This window comes from Pipistrellus hanaki, assembly GCF_964339955.1.
Source record: "Pipistrellus hanaki genome assembly, chromosome: 2".
NCBI lineage: Eukaryota > Metazoa > Chordata > Mammalia > Chiroptera > Vespertilionidae > Pipistrellus > Pipistrellus hanaki.
In genome coordinates, this window is record NC_140504.1 from 92,707,963 (window position 1) to 92,730,578 (window position 22,616).

A 22,616-nucleotide genomic window follows, 5' to 3' on the forward strand; every position below is an offset into this window, starting at 1 on the left:
ACTTGAGAAGGAGTATAGGGGAGGAGAGATTGGGAAATGGTCAAAAGGTACAAACTTCCACTTATAAATAAGTACTAGAGATGTAATGCATAACATGGTGACTATAGATAAACTGCTGCACAGTATATAGGAAAGTTAAGAGATGCAATCCTAAGAGGTTTATCACAAGCAAAAAAATATTGTTGCATTACTTTTTTGCCATTGTTTGTATCTATATAAGAAAATGAATGTTAGCTGAACCTATTGTGATAATCATCTCACAGTATATATAAATTAAGCCATCATATTATATGCCTTAAACTTATACAATGATATATGCCAATTATTTATCAATAAAACAAGAAAAAAAAGTGCAGAGGTCTTTGAATTTATCATTTTTCCATAAAAATGAGTTAATAATTTGTCTTTTGAATCCATTATAAAGAGTGAATGCAATAGATAATGTAGTCAAAAGGAAGGTCATTCAATATAAACTGAACTGTCATGTTCTTACTAGGGTTTTTATAATGAAAAAAATTTTAATGTTGACATGATTGCATGAGTTCCCCTGCCTCCCTCTCCCTCAGCCTTTACCCCACTATTGTTTGTGTCCATGGCGTATGCATATGTTCTATAGTTAATCCCTCCCCATCTTTATCCAGTAATCCCCAACCCCCTCTCCTCTAGCACCGACCAGTCTGTTCAATGTTTCCAGTTCCATTTTGATTTTCAGTTTATTTTGTTCATCAGATTCCACATATTGGTGAGGTTATATTGTTTTTCTCTGACTGGCTTATTTTGCTAAGCATAATAATCTCCAGGTCGATCCATGCTGTTGTAAAGTTGTAAAGGGCAAGAGTTTCTTCTTTTTTTATGGCTGCATTACATCCCAGTTTATAAATGTACCATGTCCACTCATCTTATGATTGGCATTTGGGTTATTTCCAGATTTATGCTATCTACACTAATAATAGAGAAACATGAAAATCACATCACTCCCTATGCCCAACAGCCAATCAGAGTGAGTATGCAAATTGAACCAAAAACATGGTGGCAGCCCCTCCCCACAGCAGCTCTCAGCCTGTGGGAGTCTGAGAAGTCAGGCCCCAGCGCCTGAGGCTGGCTGCAGCCACAGAGACCAAGAAGCTACCTGCCCGGTGATACCAGGCTGCAGCCAGCCTCAGAAGCCTCAAGTCCACCCGCCCCACATCTTGGGGGAGACAGAGAAACCAAGCCCCAGTACCTGAGGCTGGGTGCGCCTGGGAGACGAAGAAGCCGCCTGGCCTGTGATCCCAGGCTATGGCCAACTGGAGAAGCTACCCTCACTGCATCCTAGCGAAGATAGAGAAGTGGCCTGCCTGAAGTCCAGGCACCAGCACCTACAACTGGCTACAGCTTGGTAGATGAAGAAGCCGCCCACCCCATAGTCCCAGGCACCAGCACCTGCTGCTGGCTGTGGCCTGGAGATGGAGAAGCTTCTCACCCTGAGGTCCCAGGTGCCAGCACTTGTGGCTGCAGCATAGGCAAAGCCTCCTGCCCACCATCCCTTGAATCTGTAGCCAGCCTGGGCACCTATGGCTGACCAGAGGGAGGGAAGCCTGGATCCGGATCCCAGGTGCCTGTGGTTGGCTGGAAGAGGGAATCCTGAGTCCCAGGTGCAGGGCCCAGGCAGAGGTGGTTAGGGGCAATCAAGTCAGCAGGGAAGCAGTTAGAGATGATCAGGCTGGCAGGCAGAAGCAATTAGGGGCAATCAAGCAGGCAGGGGAGCAGTTAGGAGCCAGCAGTTCTGGATTGTGAGAGGGATGTCTGACTGCTGGTTATCCCATGAGGGGTCCCAGATTGGAGAAGGTGCAGGCCAGGCTGAAGGATACCCTCCCTGCCACCCCCATGCAAGAATTTCATGCACCAGGCCTCTAGTTGTATATAATGCTGCTATAAACATAGGGGTATATATATACTTTTAACTAGTGCTTTGGGATCTTTTGGATATATTCTCAGATGTGGGATCACTGGGTCAAAAGGCAGTTTACATTTTTAATTTTTTGATGAAAATCCATACTGCTTTCCATAGTGACTGCAGCAGTCTCCATTCCCAGAAAACATACATAAGGGTTCCCATTTCTCCACATCCTTGCCAGTACTTGTTGATTGTTGATTTATTGATAGCAGGCATTCTGACAGGTGTGAAGTGGTACCTCATTGTGGTTTTAATTTGCAGATCTCTGATGATTAGTGACCTTGAGCATTTTTTCATACGTTGATTGGCTTTCTGTGTGTCCTCTTTGGAGAAGTGTCTACCATCTCCTGCCTGGGTTGCTGCAGGGGCTACCTTAGCAATTCTCCATATTCATTCTGATCTCATACAATTCATTTTCACACTGGAGGCAGAGCAATTTCACACCAGATCATGTGGTTCCCTGCTTAAAACTCTCCACTGGCTTCCTCTTGCCCTTAAGATAGAAGCCAACATCTCTGAAATGGCTTGTCAGGTCCTGCACAATTCATTCCTTACCTGTTTGTCCAGCTTCATCTAATGCCCCTGTCCTTTCATGCTCTAGCCACAATGCTCTTCTTTCATTTCTTAAACTTACCCTATTCCTGTCTGCCTCTCCACTTTGAGTATGTTGCTTTTTAGCCTGGAATGCTTTTTTTGCATTTACCATCTAATTAACTGTCAGAGGTTACTTTCTCAGAATTTTTTTCTGACTACCTGTTCCACCTTCAGACTAGATTTAACTAGTTTCATGGTATTATACAATTTTTCTTCTTTCATCACATTTAATGGATATGTATTTTACCTGTTTGATTATTTGATTGTCTGTCTGCCTCATCAGACTGTAAGCTCAATTACTACATAATGAATGCAAGAGAAATGTCTGCTTTGATCCCAAATGTGTGTGCCTGTAAACATAACTAACACATAGTAGATGCTCAATAAGTTGTTGATGCATAAAACCATGAATAAACAATTAACGCACTGGTTACATGAATGAACAAATAGAAATAAGTAGGCAATCAGCCTACAGTTTGATAAGTGCTGTGAGTGGGAAAGTACATAGTACTACACGTATGTACTAAAATCGATGCCTGATTTAAAATTTGAGGGGCTAATATAGTAGAGATGAGAAGCATTGTATGATCAAGAGTTGCAACAGACAGCATCCCATTTCTAGCCCATAAATGTCTATGTATAGTAGTAAATAAGGACAGGAATATAAACTGTAGAAATTCAGCTTTAAAAAGGGGGCTGTATTTTAAAGTCTAAAAACAATGGTTCCCAATCTTTTTTGGCCATTCCCCACCTAAGCATCTCTAAAATCCTAATGCTCCCTGTGACATATAATTATTATTCAAAAAGTGAACTCCGACTAACTTGAAGAAAGCCTAAAAGGCTATTAACTTGATTTAAACAAGCTTGATTGCCCCTAACCACCTCTTCAAAGAACATGGCATCCATGAAAGAGAAAAATGAATGAAAGGACAATTGGGGGAAGAAATTACTAAGAAATTGTTAAAATCATAATAATATGAAGTGATATGAGAAAATAGCAAATAAAGTTTCAAAATATATAATAGAGAACTGAAATCATAAATATGTCACAATATATATTTATATACTGTATATGAGTCCCATAGAACCATAGCAAATGCAAAAAAAATTCTCTGTTAATAACTAATTCTCAAATTGCCCTCCTTAAAAACTCCCCTGTGGAACCATTGGTCAAAACTGATTGCAAACATAAATACTCAGAATTCTTCCATATTAGCACATCTGTCTTTGTTCAAGGAAGTGACTACACTGAGGCCAATCAATTAAAAAAAAAGAAAAAGAAGAAAAAGAAAAGAAAAGATCACAAAGCAAGTCAACCAATTATGAAAATCAAAATAATGACAGAATGAGAGAATCAGGACCAAAACTGGGTTAGAGCTTTTCCTCTCATAGTTCATAGTTAAAAAGCACTGTTAGGAAACCCAAGGATCAAAGTTTAGTTACAGCTGAGCACTGGTTCTAGGCATTCATAGACATAAGTACAGTAGTTGAATATAATTCAGTCTACACTTTGTATCCTAGTTCTTCTTGAATGATATGTTTTGTTGTTGTTAGGAAATTTTAAATTTTAAAAAAAATCAGTTACTGTTAAACATATATTTGGACAGAAAAATCCAAACTACATATGCAGTGGAGTCCTGATAACCCTGCCAGCCACACAGCCCACCCATTAAATGATTATTCTGGTCAAGATCTGTTTGATCCAGAGCTGTTCCTGATGGAAGGTGGGCACAGGGTATTCACAAGTAAATACTAGTGTACACTCAAACACCATGGCTGTGGAGCCGCCATGTAATTTCCAGGGTTGGGGACAGGGCTCCCATGAGTATCTGTTTTTGATAATGGATCCCATTAGCACTAGGGCAGAATGTACATGCTAAGTCACAGAATCCATCTTTCTCTCATTATGCTCAACCAGTTTTTGCTGTAGATGAGTAAATAGTTGTAGGGTCCAGTGGGAGAAATCAAACAGCTGTCACTTCCCTGGGGAGGGTATGGAGGGAAGGAAGTCAGAAAAAGCACTCAGCAATGTCACACACCATGGGCATGTTCAAAGCTGAGCCAGAGACAACTTCTTTCTCATCTTCCTTTTCATCCTCAGCTAAGGAAAGTAATGTCACTGGTGAGCAGAGGTCCTCTCAAATTTCACGATTGGTTTCTCATTTCCAAAGATGCTTTGTCTTTTCTTAAAGAACACAAAATGTTCTTCTACATTAAAAATAGTGTTTCTTTCTTGCACAAATAATTTTTCCTACTCCTTGGAAAACTTTACTCATTTTTCAACAAATTAACACTTGCAGGGAAATTTAACATTTTAAGACAATTCAAAGTATACATCAAGTTTAGTCTTGGTGAAATTATCTTAGTACTTGTAAGAAATATGTCTTTGTTTAAAACAATGATAATAATTAGTAATAAATAAATTGTGTTACTTAATATCTGGTATGTTAATGGAGAGCACCATAGGTTAGTGCAGATAATGAACAGAAATAGACTTATATTCATAATAATGTTTTAATCCATCAAGATATGTATCCTTAAGTAAATCCTTTAATAGTTCTGTGTCATAACTGTCCTTTGTTTTAAACAGAAACAGTAGCCAGAGTCTTACCTTAACAGATTACTGTACATTTAAAATAATGTGAGTATAAATTTTGGAAACTTTAAGGCACTAAACATGTTAGATATAATTATTACTTTATTATCATCATAAAAGTTAGAAAAAATAATTAAGATTATATTTAGGTGTATCTTTAAACTTTATACATTCTTTTTCTTGGTTTGGAGTACTTCATGTTTTTGTGGGGGTTTTTTTGTTTTTTTTTTTTTTTTTCCTAAAACGGGCTTTATAGTGCATTGTCTCTCAAGAAAGATAGATTGCTGGAGTGTTGTTTTAATTTTATTTTATGTTGGAGTAAAATTCTGAGATTTCATTCATGTAGAGTGTTCACTGGGTAACCACACTTTGTGCAAAATGGCGTTGTATTTGTCCCAGGTGCTTTCTTGTGCGAAGTAGTTTCCCCGTTGTTAGTTTTCAGCACTTACAGAGACCCTCATTGTCCCACTCATCCCAGGGTAAGCCTGGTCTTTGCGTAAGTACACCAGCGCCCTCTGCTGGACAAACCACCGGCAGGTAGCCTCGCCTCAGATCCTCTTCTCAAGTATGAGTTTCCTGCAGCTCCTCTTCTGTCATTAGAACTGAGTGATCTTGTAAAACCCTCAATAAGTTTTTGGTGGGAGTGGTAGTTAGAGAGGTTGCAGAATGTCAGAAAGATGCTCTGAGTAACACGATAAACAAACTTTTTAACTTGGGAATAAATTTCAACAATAATTATTACAAACTGATTCACATTCACATTTGATTGAGCACACTTTGCTGGGGTATTCTCAAATTAGAGAACTATTTTATTTCACATGAATTAGGAAACAATCCCTGACAGTTTAGGATGATCTTCCAGCAAGGCATAGCTTGTCCCTCAAAGTTACTTAGACACTGACTGATAGGACAAATCCTCAGTTTTCCTGCTGTCAAATATTTATTGAAAACTTACTATATATCCAGAAATCTTTTAGGTGCTCAAGATACAAAATTCAATAACATATTTTTATGAAGTTATATACCAGTAACCTTGCATCTGTTTCTGAGCTTCTGATATAGAAATTCTAATAGGAATACAACTCACACAGACCATACTGGTTGGCCAGAACTCAAGTGTTTCAGGGGATTCAGGATTTTCAGTGCTTAAACAAGTCCCAGGCAAACTGGAATGAGTTGCTCACTCCAAACCCAAGATTTCCCACCATCCAAGATTGTAACTTGCAGTTGCATTTATTGAAAAGTAACCTTTCAGTGGCATTAGCTTCATCACTAATACTATTATTCTGAACCGTTTTTCTTTATCATTAAAAACTTGTTGGAGCTTATTTACATGTTACTTATGAATCAATCTAGTGACCTGTCATTTACAAAGTATTTTCTTATATACAAAAGATGCTGAGCAAACCTAAAAATTACAAATACCAATTTGCACCATCAATGCCAAGAAAAACATACACTGGAAAAGCCAAGTTCAATCTTATAAAAAGCAGAAAGAGCTGAAATTATGTAGGATGAAAGACCTTAAAACAGAAAGGAAAATTAAATTCCAAAAAGTATATTTATCAATAAAATTTATGATAAAGACAAATAATATCCATTAGTCAGGGGATTTTTAAAAATCATAAAAGCTTAAAACTGAAAGGAAAGATCTAAAACTCATCCAGCTCTCTCTATCCAAATAAAAATGTTTCTCCTGGATTTGGGAGTCATTTATTTTCTGACATGTTATTCCCAAAATTTACATTATATTTCTCACTAATAAAAGTTACCCATTTTTTGTTTAAATATGATTCTTTTAACTCTCATTATTTTGATTTATATTTAATGATAACTTTATAGCCCTAACTGGTTTAGCTCAGTGGATAGAGCCTCAGCCTGCAGACTGAAAGGTCCCAGGTTTGATTCCGGTCAAGGGCATGTACCTTGGTTGCAGGCACATCCCCAATAGGAAGTGTGCAGGAGGCAGCTGATCAATGTTTCTCTCTCATCGATGTTTCTAACTCTCTATCCCTTTTCCTTCCTCTCTGTAAAAAATCAATAAAATATATATTTTTAAAAATAACCTCATATATCCATGTGCTTCAAGGACAGAAAATAAGGTCCAGTATTATTTGCTGTTTGATATCTGCTAAAATTGACAGGGTCTAACTTCAAGTTCCCCTCCCCACCCTACTCTTGTGAGTAAGGTTCCATGCCTTCCTTATCGAGGGAACAAGGCACAGTTCCTGCTTATTTCTGAGAAGCAAGGTTCAATTCTCTGATAGCCTGTGGATTATTCAAACAAGTTTGAACTAAAAATGATTCATAAAATGTCAACAGTGGGAAAGATTTTAGAAACTCTCTGGAAGTGAAAATGAGGTGCAGTAAACTATCTGTGTTGTCAGGTTTCAGTCAGTGTCAAGCTTTCTAACTCTCAGTTTAGTTCTGTTTTAGCTCCTCACCTCCCACCAAAATAATTAAAAATTATTCAATAGCTTGGCCAGATTTATAATATGGTAGTTTAACAGTCATTAAATGATAATGAAATGCACTAAGAAAAGACAATTTCTGCTCTCTTCAATGGTTGCTCAATGGTTAGAGTGTTGGCCTCCACACCAAAAGGTCTTGGGTTCAACTCCCAGTCAAAGATAAGTATCTGGGTTTCAGTTCACCCCAGTCCCAGTGCCTGTAGATGACAACCAATCGATGTGTCCCTCTCACATTGATGTTTCTCTCTCTCCTTACCCCCCTCTCTCTTTCTTTCCCTCCTTTCCTCTCTCTCTCTCTCTCTCTCTCTCTCTCTCTCTCTCTCTCTCTCTCAAAAAAAAAGCAATGGAAAAGGTACCCTTGGGTTAGGACTAACAAAAACAAACAAACAAACAAAAAACACCCAGTTTCCTTGTCACTCTGGGTCAGACATTTCTCAGAGACTCTGAAGAAGCAAAAAAATTATAACTATTAACAATATTCCAGGTTTCATGATATTCATGAATTATACTATTTGGTGTCATTTAAATTTATAAAATTTGAAATGACATATGAATAAATATCAAGGAGATATAATTATACAAAATATCAAACCTCCATAAGATCAAACCAGACAGGGTTTTACCTGCGTTTTGCCTTCATGCACATAATATAGTGCAAACTCTGAAGAAGAATTAAAGTCAACCAGCAGAAGTATGAGCTGCAAGCAAAAACTGAAATAAAAATGGAGCCCTGGGAAAACAGAGCCTCAAGCAGTAAGAAGCTATTCTATAAGAATGATCCAAAGTTGGACAGGAAATTCTCTCAATTATAGGGATAGAAGAAGAAATAGATACAAGTTTTATATATCTTATGACCAATTCAAGAAAATTTTGACAAATGAAGTTGAAAAGTCCAGTTATTTTCTCTAATCAGATATATATTCCTTTTGAAAAATCCATGCTACTGTCATGAATTCTACTATTTGGAGAATTTTCTTGGGGAGAAAGAAATCACATCCTATTTGATAAAAGTGCAATATGCAAATTAGTCATCACTCCATCACACCCACAAGACACACCCACCAGTTAATCAGGAGCAAACATGCAAATAAACCTAAACAAGATGGCTATGGCCACAGAGAGAAGAAGGGAGGCTTGGGTTTCTCCGGCAATGGAGGAAGTCAAGCATTCCGTCTGCCCTTGACAGCCTAGGCCTCTACTCAAGGCTACAAAGTTTTAATAATAGAAGATACATAAATAAAACAGAAATGGTGGCAGTCACAAAGCTGGAAAGAGCAGGAGACTAGGGTTGCCCTTGGCAATGGAGGAAGCTAAGCTTTCTGCACACCCTGGCCTGCAGGGTGGCCTGAGGCAGTGGCTGACTTTGCACCTCCTAGAGGCTCTAGAGTCAGTACACCCAGTAGACAGTTTCAGATCACAGCAGATTACAACTCTACACATCTATAAGTGACACACTCAAGGGGCAGACTCAGTGAGATCCAAAGCCCCACTAAAGCAAGTCCTGCACAGCAGCTCTCCAACTGTAGTCATAGCTGGCCTTCATAGACAATTGGCCTGGAGATCATTTTCTGCCAGTGACATCAACAGCAATCAAGGCTCAACTATAAGACTGTGCATACAGCTCACACAAGGACATACTTAGAGTGCCCATTTCAGGAGAATGGGAGGCTGAGCTATTAGGTCCTACTGGACACCTACTACACAAGGCCACTCTACCAATTCCAGGAGACATAGCAGCTCTACCTAATACATAGAAACAAACACAAGGAAGCAGCCAAAATGGGAGACAAAGCAACATCACAAATGAAAGAAATGGAAGCAAGCAAACTACTGGATTTAGAGTTCAAAATATGCCCTCAACTATTCCAGATGATTCAGCCCTGCTGACATGCTGGAATTAGCTTCCGACAAGGTTATTCAAGGACCTTCAGGAGACTTTCAAGGTTTTAAGTGAGAAAGTCAAACACATTAAAAAGGACCAGTCAGAAATCAAGCATACACTAAAATAAAGAATAATTTACAGAGATTCAACAATAGAGTAGAAGAGTCAGAGAATCAAATCAACAATGTGGAATATGAGGAAGCAAAAGACACCCAATTAGAAGAGCAAAAAGAAAAAAGAACCCAAAAATATGAAGATAGTATAAGGCCTCTGGGACAACCTCAAACCTACCAAATTTGCATTATGGGGTTGACAGAAGGAGATGAGAGAGAACAAAGTATTGAAAACCTATTTGAAGAAATAGGGACAGTGAAGGAATTTTCTCCATATTTAAATACTAGAGGCCCAGTATTTAAATACTAGAGGTGGGGAGTCCTCAGCCTGGCCTGCACCCTCTCACAGTCCAGAATCCCTCAGGGGATGTCCACCTGCTGGTTTAGGCCTGATCCCCTCAAATATCCTTCTTGCAGTCCAGGGCTCTCACAGTCCAGGACCCCTCACTCCTCACTACCCACCTGCAGCAGAGGCAGAAAGGCTACCACCACCACCACTGCACTCACCAGTCATGAGCCCAGCTTCTGGCTGAGCAGCACTCCCCCGGTGGGAGCACACTGACCACCAGGGGGCAGCTCCTGCATTGAGCATCTGCCTCCTGGTGGTCAGTGTGCACCATAGCGACCAGTTGTTCTGCCATTTAGTTGATTTGCATATTAGGGTTTTATTATATAGGATATTCAAATAACCAGATGTGTGTGTGTGTGTGTGTGTGTGTGTGTGTGTGTGTGTATGAAACTGATCTTCGATAGGTTTTGAAATGGCAATCAATACCTTTGTGGAAAGTTTGACATAATTAATCCATCTTAATCTCAATTTCAATTGTCTTTAGAAGGGGAAACAGCAAAAGCAGTTGCTGAACTAGAATTACTATAAAAAATCAAAAGGTGTGATCATACTCATTTAACTACCAGCTAATTTTATTTAAATCAGAACTATTCAACAAGAATATCCTAAAGCCATTCATTATATGAATGCCTGTCTGTCAGAACAATTGCAATATAGCACCTACTCTGTTTCTCCGAAAATAAGACAGTGTCTTATATTAATTTTTGCTCCCAAAGATGCGCTAGGTCTTATTTTCAGGGGATGTCTTATTTTTCCATGAAGAAGAATATGGTACACATTTATTGTTAAATGAAAATAAAGAAAATTTATTACCTGTATACGGTTCGGTAGTACTGTAGTTGTCAACACAAACCAGACAAACTGTGAATCCTACAGTATCAAGAATTTACTCATTTATTCAATGACAATCATGTCATCATCTTCTGGATCATTGTCATAACAATCCAATTCCTGAATTTCCTGGTGAATTTCTTGTGACTCCATTTTTTTCAGAATCAGTGGACCAAATCTCTCATGTTTAGCCTAGGGGCAGGGCTTATTTTGGGGGGATGCCTTATATTTCACTCAGAAGGAAACCTGTAAGTAGGTCTTATTTTCGGAGGATGTCTTATTTTTGGGGAAACACGGTATTAAAAAAAAAAAGTCATGAGGCATTTCTGCCTTGCAATAAATAAGGTAGTAGCTATTACTTGTGAGTTGCATTTTTTTTTTTTGAAATTAGCTATCATGTCTGCCCTTTCTCCCTTCTTAATGCCAGCTGAAAGGCTGGGTCCCCATGACCATCCTCACTTCTCTAACACCAACTACAAGTTCAGAGATTCCAAGGCCACCTTCAGATTTGATAATTTGCTATAAGGACTTCCAGAACTCAGAAAAGCCATTCTGGATTATTACAACAGAAGCGCATAGACTGAAAATGACAGAGGCAAGTTTTACACAAAGCAGGGCTAGGAGTCACCCAGGTGCAGCATTTCTAGTTTTCCTTTCAGGTGGAGTGGAGAGGACAGTGCTCATTTCTCCTGGCAATGATATGTGACAATATGCATACAATATTGCCAACTAAGGAAGCTCACCAAAGCTTTGGTGTCCTAAATTTTACTTGGTGCTTGGTCACATAGGCATAATTGACCTTTCACATGGCTGACCTTAGTCTCCAGTCCTGACACTGCCAAAGTGGCACTTGGTGCCTAAGGCCCTCCACCATAAATCACAGTGTCAACACAGATTAGTGCTGTACTCCAAGGGAAGCAAAGGCACTCATATAAAATAGACACTCCAAAGGCTTGGAGATAATTTCCCAGAAGTAAGGGCATAGGTCAGACCTCTCTTTGAGCAAAGTTAATTCTTTACTGCACACTGTCTAAGATCATTTTTGTTCTAAGGATGTATTTCTTGGCATTCTCAAAATACTCTATCAGTGTCTCTAATTCCTAGGTGATGTCTTTGCTCTTTTTGGCATCTGTGTAAGAGAATCTGGAGCCTGACCTGTCTTCTGCTCCAATAGGCCATGCAGACTTGGCTCAATTTTGTGCCTGCCTGTTTTTCATGGTGTGGCACCAGGCACATCTCTGAACCAAAACCTCCTACTTCTCCACATCACCCATTTTGATTTTGCTTTCTTGTTGCATACACTGTAAAGTTCCTGTATGGAAGCTGGACATGCTGCTCTCCTGGGCATACTTTCCATCACTACATTATCGAGCTTGAGTTGTCCCAAAAGTAACACTGGAGTTATGAACTGGTGTGCAGTTTATTTTCAAGATGATTTCAGAAAACAGAAGTGAAGTGTAGGAAATGTGGGACAGATAAAGTAGAAACTTAAAATGACTGTGTGATTTTTCAAATTGCTGCTGGAGAGAATGGTGCAATGTGCCACTGGGATCTCCTTAGAAGTGTACAGAATGCCTTTCAGAGTGTCCACTTGAGGATGGATAGGGAATATCAATTTACTAGGCATCTGTTGCAGGAATATTCCTGCAAGACTTCTGGCAGGCTTCTCTCTCGCCATCCCAACTCTCACGACCCCCAATTCTTCCACTGCGGCAGGCGGGGCGGGGCGGGATGAGCATGTCCCGCCCATCCCGCCTGCCCCACTGCACCTTGGCCACCATCACTGTCTCCGAGGCCACATGCGCTGCCACCACCATCTCGCCTTGGCCCTGCTGCACTTGCCGCCCCACTGCCTCCTGCTCCCGCCTCTGTGGCTGCCATTGCACACCTTGCTCTGCCCCACCCTGCCCTCCATGCGCTGCCAGTGCTTTTCCTCCAGTAGCCGCAGCTGCCTTGCTTTCCACTTTCCCTCCCTCTTTCTTCTATGCTGTCTTCAGTCTTCACTCCTCCCTCCTCTGCATATGCAAATTAAGCAACATCTTTGTTGGTTTAATTTGCATACTCACTCTGATTGGCTGATGGGCTTGTGTGGCAGAATGATGGTTAATTTGCATATTACTCTATTATTATATTAGATTGGCTTATATCCCCTTTTGGTTGAGCATCACCCTCTTGAATTTTTCCAGCCACGGTCTTTGGCATTGAAGGAGACCTGGGATGGAAGTCAAAGACACCGTTGTTAGACAACTGGAATACACACTGGAACTCTCTAATCCAGAAGTGTGTGCTGCAACCCTATTACCTACATCGGCGTTTCCCAAACTTTTAACATATGTGTACCCCTTCGATAATTTTCATAACGCTGAGTACCCCTCGTACTCATGAGAATGTAGAATTAGGCGCAGCTAAGCACAGTGCAGTGCATATCCCCACCAAACTCCGGTGCAACGCGTACCCCCACCAAACTTTTCCCGTACCCCTGGGGGTACACGTACCACACTTTGGGAAACACTGACCTACATCAATGGTTTACAAATGTTGAATATCATATGAATTATTCAAGAGCTAAAGAATACAGAGGCCCAGATACATAAAAGAGGGATAGGGTGATTTTCATTCTTATCAAGTTTCCCAGGTGATTCAGGTACTTACACTGACACTTGAGTACCATACCACTTAAGGTACTCTATATGGACCCTATAGGAATTTGAAGTTAATTCACTACTATTAACCTGAACTGGAGGATCCAGTGTGTGCACCAAGCTGCCCATGCCCTCCCTATCCCCAACTGTGTTGGCTTGATTCATGTAATTGTTGCTCCCCTGTGTTCAGCTGTACCTTGACACTCTTATCTAGCTCTTACTAACTCTCTCCCTCAAAGGAAAGTCACATATAATGGACATCTGTTACAACTAGTCAATTTTATAGACATTTTACAGACATTACTTCCTTTCATTCTCATGGCAACCCTGAGAAATAGGTGGTTTTATGCACATTTTTCGAATGAAAAAAATTAAAGCTCCAAGAGATGGGATGTTGACTGGAGTGTAAAGCAGGTCTATTAAACTGCAAAGGCTCTCAGATATATCACACTCTATCATTGCGAAGAAATAGTCACGACAATCTACATTAGTTCTACCCACAACACATCCACATGTCCTCTTTAACTTTGAGGAGAGAACACAAACTAGCTAGGAAAACATTTTAATTGTAGAGGTCAGACCAATTGTCCTTCATGTCAAGCAGTTCCTGACCACACTTTGGCTCAATAGTTTTACTTAATGGGATTTACTGAGCACCAACTCTACAACAGGAGCAGTGTTAGGTGCTTTGCATACAGTATCTCTTCCCTTTACTACTTATCATAACAGGGCACTGTCATCTCCTTCCTCATCTCACAGAACAACATATGCATCTTCCTGTGACAAATAGTCCCAGCAGCTTTATTAATAAAAAAAACAGATCCACAAAGGTCATAAAGCGTAACAAATTTCATTCATATTTCTTGCTGATTTTACCAGATCTATTTGAATCTCTTTGGGAAAATAGAAGAAGAAAACATTTATTTGAAGTTTGAAAATTAGAGCTGAACTTTATTTACTTACTATCCACACACTTTGAATTTTTAATTGTAAGTTTAAATGTATTTTAAAGTGCTTAAGAGGGAGTAAAAATTTATCAATATTTAATGACAATTCTGACCATATTTTCTAATATTCCTTTTCATTCTGTATATTCTAATTGGGTCTTTCTCATTTTCTATTATATTTAACTAGAGGCCCAGTGCATGAAATTTATGCACAGGTAGGGTCCCTAGGCCTGGCCAGTGAGCAGAGCCGGTCTGTGGGGCTACTGGTAAGGCCATCAGGGGGCCTCTGCTGGCACCAGCCTTGGCTAGCCTGGGGCCTGTGACTGGGGGTAGCTCCTGTGTTGAGCATCTACCCTCTGGTGGCCAGGGTGCATCATAGCTACCAGTCTTTCTACCGGTCATTCTGTTGTTTGGTTTATTTGCATATTAGGCTTTTATTATATAGGATTAGCAAAAGACAGTCTTCTGAACATAGCATGTCTACATTTAGTGCTTCCTGTCTCTAAATCAGCAATTCCATTCACACCAGCACTCCATGTGAATGTCCATGTGAAATTGTTCATCTTTTTCAGAGCCAGACATTCTTTAAAGAAAATGTGTTTGATATATTACTTTGTATTCCTTGAACACACAGCAACATCATGTTTGACAGCTTATTTTCAACAGCAGCATGAAGTCATTGTAAAACAGTCTAAAGGTGTTTCATCTGGTGTTAATGATCTGTGTGGACTCTTTTTTGTCTATAGTGTCTGATATTTCTGTTTTCACTTCCACTGCTGTAGATAAGATGACATTTGGTAGTTGGGTTCATCCCATGAAAAGTTTAATTGAATTACAGAAAGGCCTGAGATGCTAGATTAAAAGGTCAAGTATTATAAATTCATTTTGAGAGCAGAAATTTGAGAGGGTTGCACAGTGCAGAATTCATACAGATGAGAGCAAGATACTCTAGAAATAAGATGAAGTTAAAAACCAGGGGCTATTCCCATGGGAGGAGGGGAGCCCTTGACATCCATACAAAGGGCCCCTTTATTGTCTGTATTGTTTTTCAACTTTTTGAGAGTTTTGCATCAGGCTGATTTGCAAAAAAATAAATGGCAGATTTAGGGAACCAGTCTAGAACTGTCTTTGTTTTAAAATAGCGCAAGACTGCAGAGAACTATTTAAAGCTAAGTGTTCCTAAGTAACTCAGGCGAGAGCTCCACAAGGTCTCCCCTGCCCACCCATTTACCTCAGCCACCACACACAAATCCACTGAATTGTTATCAGGATGAAATGTTTTAAGACTTGAACAATAGCGACTAATTCCAAATAGCTCAGTTTGCCCACTGAAGCAAATTAGAGACCTGAGCCAAGGCTCTGAGCCACGAGGACAAGGAGTGCCTGAGGAGCGAGGCCTGTGCCCATGGCCCCGGGTAGACTTGACCAGCTGGTTTTAAAACAAATTACAACAGCCCGGTGACTGCCTTATACCAAAGAACAAAGAGTCCCAGAGGTACAGCCGGTTAGCAAAGAGTTCAGGGCCACGGAGCATTAATAACCGGGGGCGTGGAGGGGAGCACGGGTGAGGGATGCTGAGGGACTCTCAAACGGTGGCTTCCTTCCACAGATCAAATGTGGATCAAAGGATGAAAGAGGATCAAAACGACTGAGATTCCTGGCTGGAGCTGCTGAAAAGGGGGCCGCTTCATTAGACCACATGGGGGGAATGTGAGGAGCAGCTGGCATTTCAGGTCCATTAAAAAGATCCTCTGACTTAGGTGGTTTTAAAGCAGCGCCTGCGTCAGATCTCCCTCACATGAATTTTCACCAGCAGGCGGGACAGCGTTGGCAGATTGTGCCAGCAAAACCTGATCCGCCCGCGGACCCCACCCCCATGTTTTGAAAACTAATTACAAAATCACTGGATGAGCTGAACTCCTGGCTGCAGTATGCCTGGACCTCCGTCTTCCATCCAATGCAGCGCTTTGCGAAGCCTGACATGAAAAATTAATAGAAATCGATTTGGAGAGAAGTACCATAAAATGGATTGGAAACTGGCTCAAAGACAATAAACAAAGGATGATGACACATGGCACTGCAGTCAGGAGCAGAGTCCAGTTTTCCATAGAGAATAGTGTCCAGTGCCTCCATGAGTCAGGATCTGAGTTCATTTCTGGTCAGTGGCGTGTTATCCACAAAGAAATGAAGAGGATTTAAACGAAATCACAACAGACTCTCCTTAGGAAGGTAGGTAAATATTAATAAAAGGAGAATCATGTTTGGTCAAAGGAGTGCTAGGACTACAGATGAAAAGCAACTAAAAAATTACTACAAATGCCAGAAAATGACAGGAGACATTCTTCCCAAAGTCAAAGATTTAGATAGAGCACATCTGTAGATAAATTCAAAGGGTCTAGTTTGTCTGACATTTATCGTCTCTTAAGTTTTCTGTTGATGCTCCAATAGTTATCTGAATAAAATGATAGATTTCAGGACAATAAATATTCTTAAATTTTAAAAGCTTTATAAAAATGATATTTATTTACACCCAGCCCTCCTGCTATCAGAACCTAGATCTTTGGGTGTAGCTTAATTCGCATAATGATTTACCAGCTGGAAAACAAACAAACAAACAAACAAAAAAACAGAAAGTAAAATTTTGGAGCATTTTATAATCAGACAACCAAAGTAAAACATTAAGGGTGAGAAAGAATGCAAATGTGGTTCCTATTATTTGCACCTGGAGCTTATAATTATTAACTTTATTATTTTTAATATATTTTTATTGATTTCAGAGAGGAAGGGAGAGGAAGAGAGAGATAGAAATATGAATTGTAAGAGGGAATCATTGATTGGCTGCCTTCTGCATCCTCCCTAGTGCAGAGCAAGTCTGCAACCTCAGGCATGTGCCCTTGACTGGAATCGAACCCGTGACTTTTCAGTCCGCAGCCAATGTTCTATCTACTGATCCAAACCAGCTGGGGCTGATTGATTAAAATTAAATGTGAAGAATAAAAACTCCTTGCTAATATGAAATGAATTAATTGATTTCATATTGCTAGCACTTCTAATATGTGTTGAGTCCTTTACTTAAAGGTTTTCGGTTTTTATTTTTGTGGGAAGGGATTGTTCAAAAGTGAAAATAGAAAAACAGGACAGCACATTTTCTTATCATAAGCAGACCCTTAGACTTTCAGCTCTAAAAAGAACTTCTGAGTTCATTGGTTCTGACCTCCTTTATTTTGGATGTGAACTGGAAAACACAAGGAAAACAGGACTCCCTGCTCATGGTGATGTAACCTGGCGGAGAACCGAGGGGGATGTCTGCCAGATGCCTGCATGCAGCTGTGCATCCATGAGACCAGTGGCACCTTTCACTTCCCACATGCTTCTATAATACCTCAGAGCTCACTTCACCACTGGCCTCCCAGGCAAGCTGGGACAAGCTCAGCAGAGGCATGAAGGACTTTTCCTAGGCATCCATTTTGGAAACCCAACGAAGCCTGCTGACGGGGCCTGGCCTCAGACTGGAACACTCTCTGTGTCTCTCTTTCAGAACCTTGGAGCCTCTTAATCCCACAGAGCTTTTCATTCCTGCCATCCTTGGCCTCCACACAAATGCGTGCTGTAACGGTGGTATGTCCCCTCACATTCTCACCCTCACCCCACTCTCTTTCCTCTCCTATGAGTCATCTTCCCATTCCTACTTCACTTTCCTGTCAGCCTCCTGGCCTTTGCTGACATTCTCCCTTTGCCTGTGCTGCCTTTCCCAGTGCTCCACCTGATGGACACTCACTCTGCTTTCAAGACTCATGCCAATCACATCCCTTTCACCATAAATCACTGCTTGCCTCCTCCTAGATTCCTTGCCACATAGAATTGACAAGTTGTTCCACTTTTGCCTCCCTTACTGGGATTATTAGAAGCAAAAAAGGAAGAAATTGCCAATGCTATAGAGCAAGGTAGCTAACATAGCTCCCCAAATGGTTAAAATATTTCTTTATTTGCATGTCTGCCTCCACTGGAATTCAATCTCTCTGAAGACCTAGACCTTGCTTTCTTCTACTTACTGAATCCTCAGTGCCCGGAACAGTGTTTCCTAGCACACAGAAGGTAGGCACTTACTAAATATTTAATTAAACAAGTATCTTTACTGAGCCATTAGCTTCTTAGAGGCAGAAAGAATGCCTTCTTTCCCCACCACCCACAATCCCTAGCACATATGGCTAGGTAACCATGTTAAATTATTTCTGCAATGCCTTTGGAACCCTTATTCTACTATAAATATTAGTAAATTCCCCTTTTCGTTTATACACTTTACCTAGTTCTCCCTCGATCACTCACTTTTCTGGACTCCTTTATGGTTAGCCTTCTTTACGAGTCCTCTTGCAGAGGCTGCTCATCCACACAGCCCCTTTCACCTAGGACCTAGGGTTAGTAGATCCCCATTTTAACTCCATAGACAAATTATTGGAAAAGCAGTCAATACTTTGCCAATCAACCTATGGTCCCCATATCCACTGAAATGCTTTTTTTTAAAATACATTTTTTTATTGATTTCAGAGAGTGGAAGGGAGAGAGAAACATCAATGATGAGAGAGAATAATTGATCCTGAGCCCACAACCCTGGCATGTGCCCTGATCTGGAGTAGAACCCTGGCCTCCTGGTTCATGGGTCAATGCTGAGCCCACCAACTAGGCTGAAATGGTTCTTAATAGGATCAAATACAATGGAAAATTCTCAAACCTATTTTGAGCTACTCCCAATTCTCAATTTATATGTGTCTCAACTTCTCTGTAATATCTGACATTTGCTCTCACAAGCACTTTCTTCCCTCACTTGCTTCTTTTCCTCCTACTTCTCTACTCTAACTTTGCAGTCTTTTAGCTTTCCATTTCTTATATTATTTTTTGTCACTTAATTGTGCTATCACATTATTAATTAATCTCTAACCTTCTTCTGACTTTCTTGTATTCTATCCAAGATATCCCCTGATAAAATCAGGTTGAACTCATCGATAAAAAGAGGAAATTCCAGTGCTGGCTAGCTAAGAAACTGGTTTGAGCTAGAAAGACCCAAGATGGCTTCTGAAACCCCTTCCAAAGTTACCTTTTGGTTATACTTTCTTCATTAATATACTAAAATTCATTCCCCAGCATGGAGATTTAACATTAAAATGGGATATGCTATGTATGGCTAGTCATGTTCCAAGCATGTTTAGGAATTGCACATGTTCCCCTGTAAATGAGAGAACTCCCCACTCTTCCTAGGGAATCTCCATCCTAAACTCATCTACCTCCACCTTCCTGACCCTCTTCATCCTTTAAGAGTTTCTTAATGGCCCAGAATTGGGGAGAAGTGGTTTAGAGCATGAGCTGATCACCTTCTCCAATGCTTGGCCAAAGAATAAAGTTTCTGACTTTCTTTACTGAATACTGTCTCACTCTATTGGTATGAGCAATGCCAGGCAGAAGGACCATGATTTAGGGTGTCTGACTTTATCTAGTGGGAAGATTTTGCTGTGAGAAGCCACCATATATTATAAGGTTGCATTCCACCATGAACATGCAACAAGGAACACGGGAGGCCGATGGACCTTGAGTGTTAGCTGGGCTTACGCTAAGCACCAATTGTTCATTTTGAGATTGCGGTGGCTTGAAGCAATTTGCTGACCTGATAGCCTCCAAGTAAATGCTTACTGGACCTTACTGATCTTTACTAATCTTTGAAACTGTCTGCTACGTGCTTGCCGTGCTTTACTGAGGGCAAGATGTGTATCTAAAACTGACTAAAAGCAGACAAGGTGAGGACGCAGTGTACCTTTTCAATAAAGAGACTCCACCTAGCCCCCACTCTTTAATAATTCATATTTTTGTCTAGGATTTTCATTTTTGCATCAGCCCCTCCTGCAAATCCTGAATCCCCTCTGTGCAGGTCATGGCATTTTTCCCTCAGTTCTCTAAACCCTATTCTCTGGTCAAACTAGCACCTTCACAGTGATGAATCTCATGCCCACTCTTCTAAGGCAGTCTCATTTATCCATCTGTCTTTGAAAAGCTCCTCTTGGATAACCAAAAACACTTTAAAATCAAACTTTACACACACCCAGAAGGGCAAGGAGAAGAGTGGAAGAAAATTCTAACACCCAATTAAGAATGGAAGAAAGTGCCTGATTGGTGTGGCTCAGTTGGTCAGACATCATCCATGCACCAAAAGGTTGCTGGTTCAGTTCTAGTCATGGCACATGCCTGAGGTTGTGGGCTCAATACCCCAGAGAAGGCATACAAGAGGCAGCTAACCAATGTTCTCTCTCTCTCTCTCTCTCTCTCTCTCTCTCTCTCTCTCTCTCTCTCTCTCTCTCTTTCTTTTTCTTTCTCTCTTCCTCTCTCTCTCTCTCTCTCTCTCTCTCTCTCTCTCTCTCTCTCTCTCTCTCTCTCTCTATCTCTCTTTCTCTCCCTCTCTCTTCCTGCCTCTCTCTCTAAAAATCAATTTAAAAAAAAAACCTTAAAAAAAGAATGGAAGGAAGTTGTGGGTGTAGTTCTAGGGATTGAGACAGACAGAAAGATGGGTGAAAAAAGGTGGATTTTTATAACACTATTCTTGAAATTCCAAAAAAATCTTGTATTGCATTTAAATATTTTTTGCTCCAAATTTTGTGTTATTTGACTGTGACATCACAAAGAGACTGGATTGTAGTAGACTTCTTCATAATTTCCTGATGCTCCCTTCAAACCTCCACCTGGATATCAAAGTGACATTTTCAAGATGAAAACTTAATATTGAGAGCTATCTTCCTTATGGAATTTTTTCACCTTGAAATTTTGTGATTTTTGAATTTTTTTAAAAACATATTTTATTGATTTTTTCAGAGAGAAAGGGAGAGAGATAGGGAGCTAGAAATGTCGATGAGAGAGAAACATCAACCAGCTGCCTCTTGCACACCCCCTACCAGGGATGTGCCCACAACCTACGTACATGCCCTTGACCGGAATCGAACCTGGGACCTTTCAGTCCACAGACCGACGCTCTACCACTGAGCCAAACCGACTTCAGCTGATTTTTGAATTTTTTAAATTGTTTTATTTCAGTCCTAATGTTTGCCATACTTTTTTTTTTTTTTACATCTGTCACTTCATGGATATACAAAACAAATGATTTTCTTTCTTTATATGAAGAATAGTTGTGGAATTTCAGAATTTAGCAGCCCTAATTTTCCATTTGCCCTTTTTATTTAATATTAAGGAAGTCTGGTTTCTATTATTCCCCTTTAATGACATGTTAAATGCATCAAAGTGCCATTTAAATCCTTTATTACTCATTGACTTTCGCTTGGCCAGGAAACAGAACAGGAAGGGCATCCTGAGATGGGAATCTAAGGATAAAAAGTTGGGAAGTGTTGTTGAAGTTAAGGCTTGGGAATCAAAACCAAGAATGAGAATCTTGGCACCCAGCAGAGGAGGGCAGAAGTAGCTCACAGAACCACAGGACACATCTCGGCCAAACCAGCCAACAGGTTCACCAACCGCAATCTGTAGAGACAAGATCGACTTAGGAAGGCAGGGAAAATCAGACTGCAAGAGAAAAGCCAACATTTCTGATAAACTGAAGACCTCAAGTGCCTTAAGCACTTGGAAGATTTAGAAGTAAGAGGGATAATGTGGTGACATGAGTGTGGTTAGCCTAAGCAGCTAATAAGGGCCAATAGTTCTTTCTGTCTTTTCCTGGTCAGTTTGTACTAACTACTGACACCCAGAACATTCTGAAATTTCTCAAAGTTCTCCCTCCCATTTATTTAAGTGACAAAAGGAACATGAGGGTAACTTCAGTGTAATGATTTACAAGGAACTATCCCACGTTTTTCATTTGTTTAGAACAGAGGTCAGCAAATTTCTTTTCAGTAAAGGGTCAAGTAGTACATATTTTAGATTTGTAGGCCATACAACCTCTGTTACAACTATTAATTCTGCTTTTTTAGCACAGTAGACAATACACAAAAGAATGAACATGCATATGTTCCAAAAAACTTAATTTACAAAAAGCAGCAATGAAGTTCCTAACTCCTGATCTAGAATTTGGTTATATTAAATATTGCTATTTACAATTATTACATTACAATCTAATTTTTAGAAATATTTTATTACATATAAATTTACATTATAAAGATATTTTAGAAATAATTTGATCAATGATGTTTTAACAGTGCTTTAGCTAATATTAAAGCGCAAAAAATTTGATTTTGATAATCTACTTTCTAATTTAAAACTTAGAGACT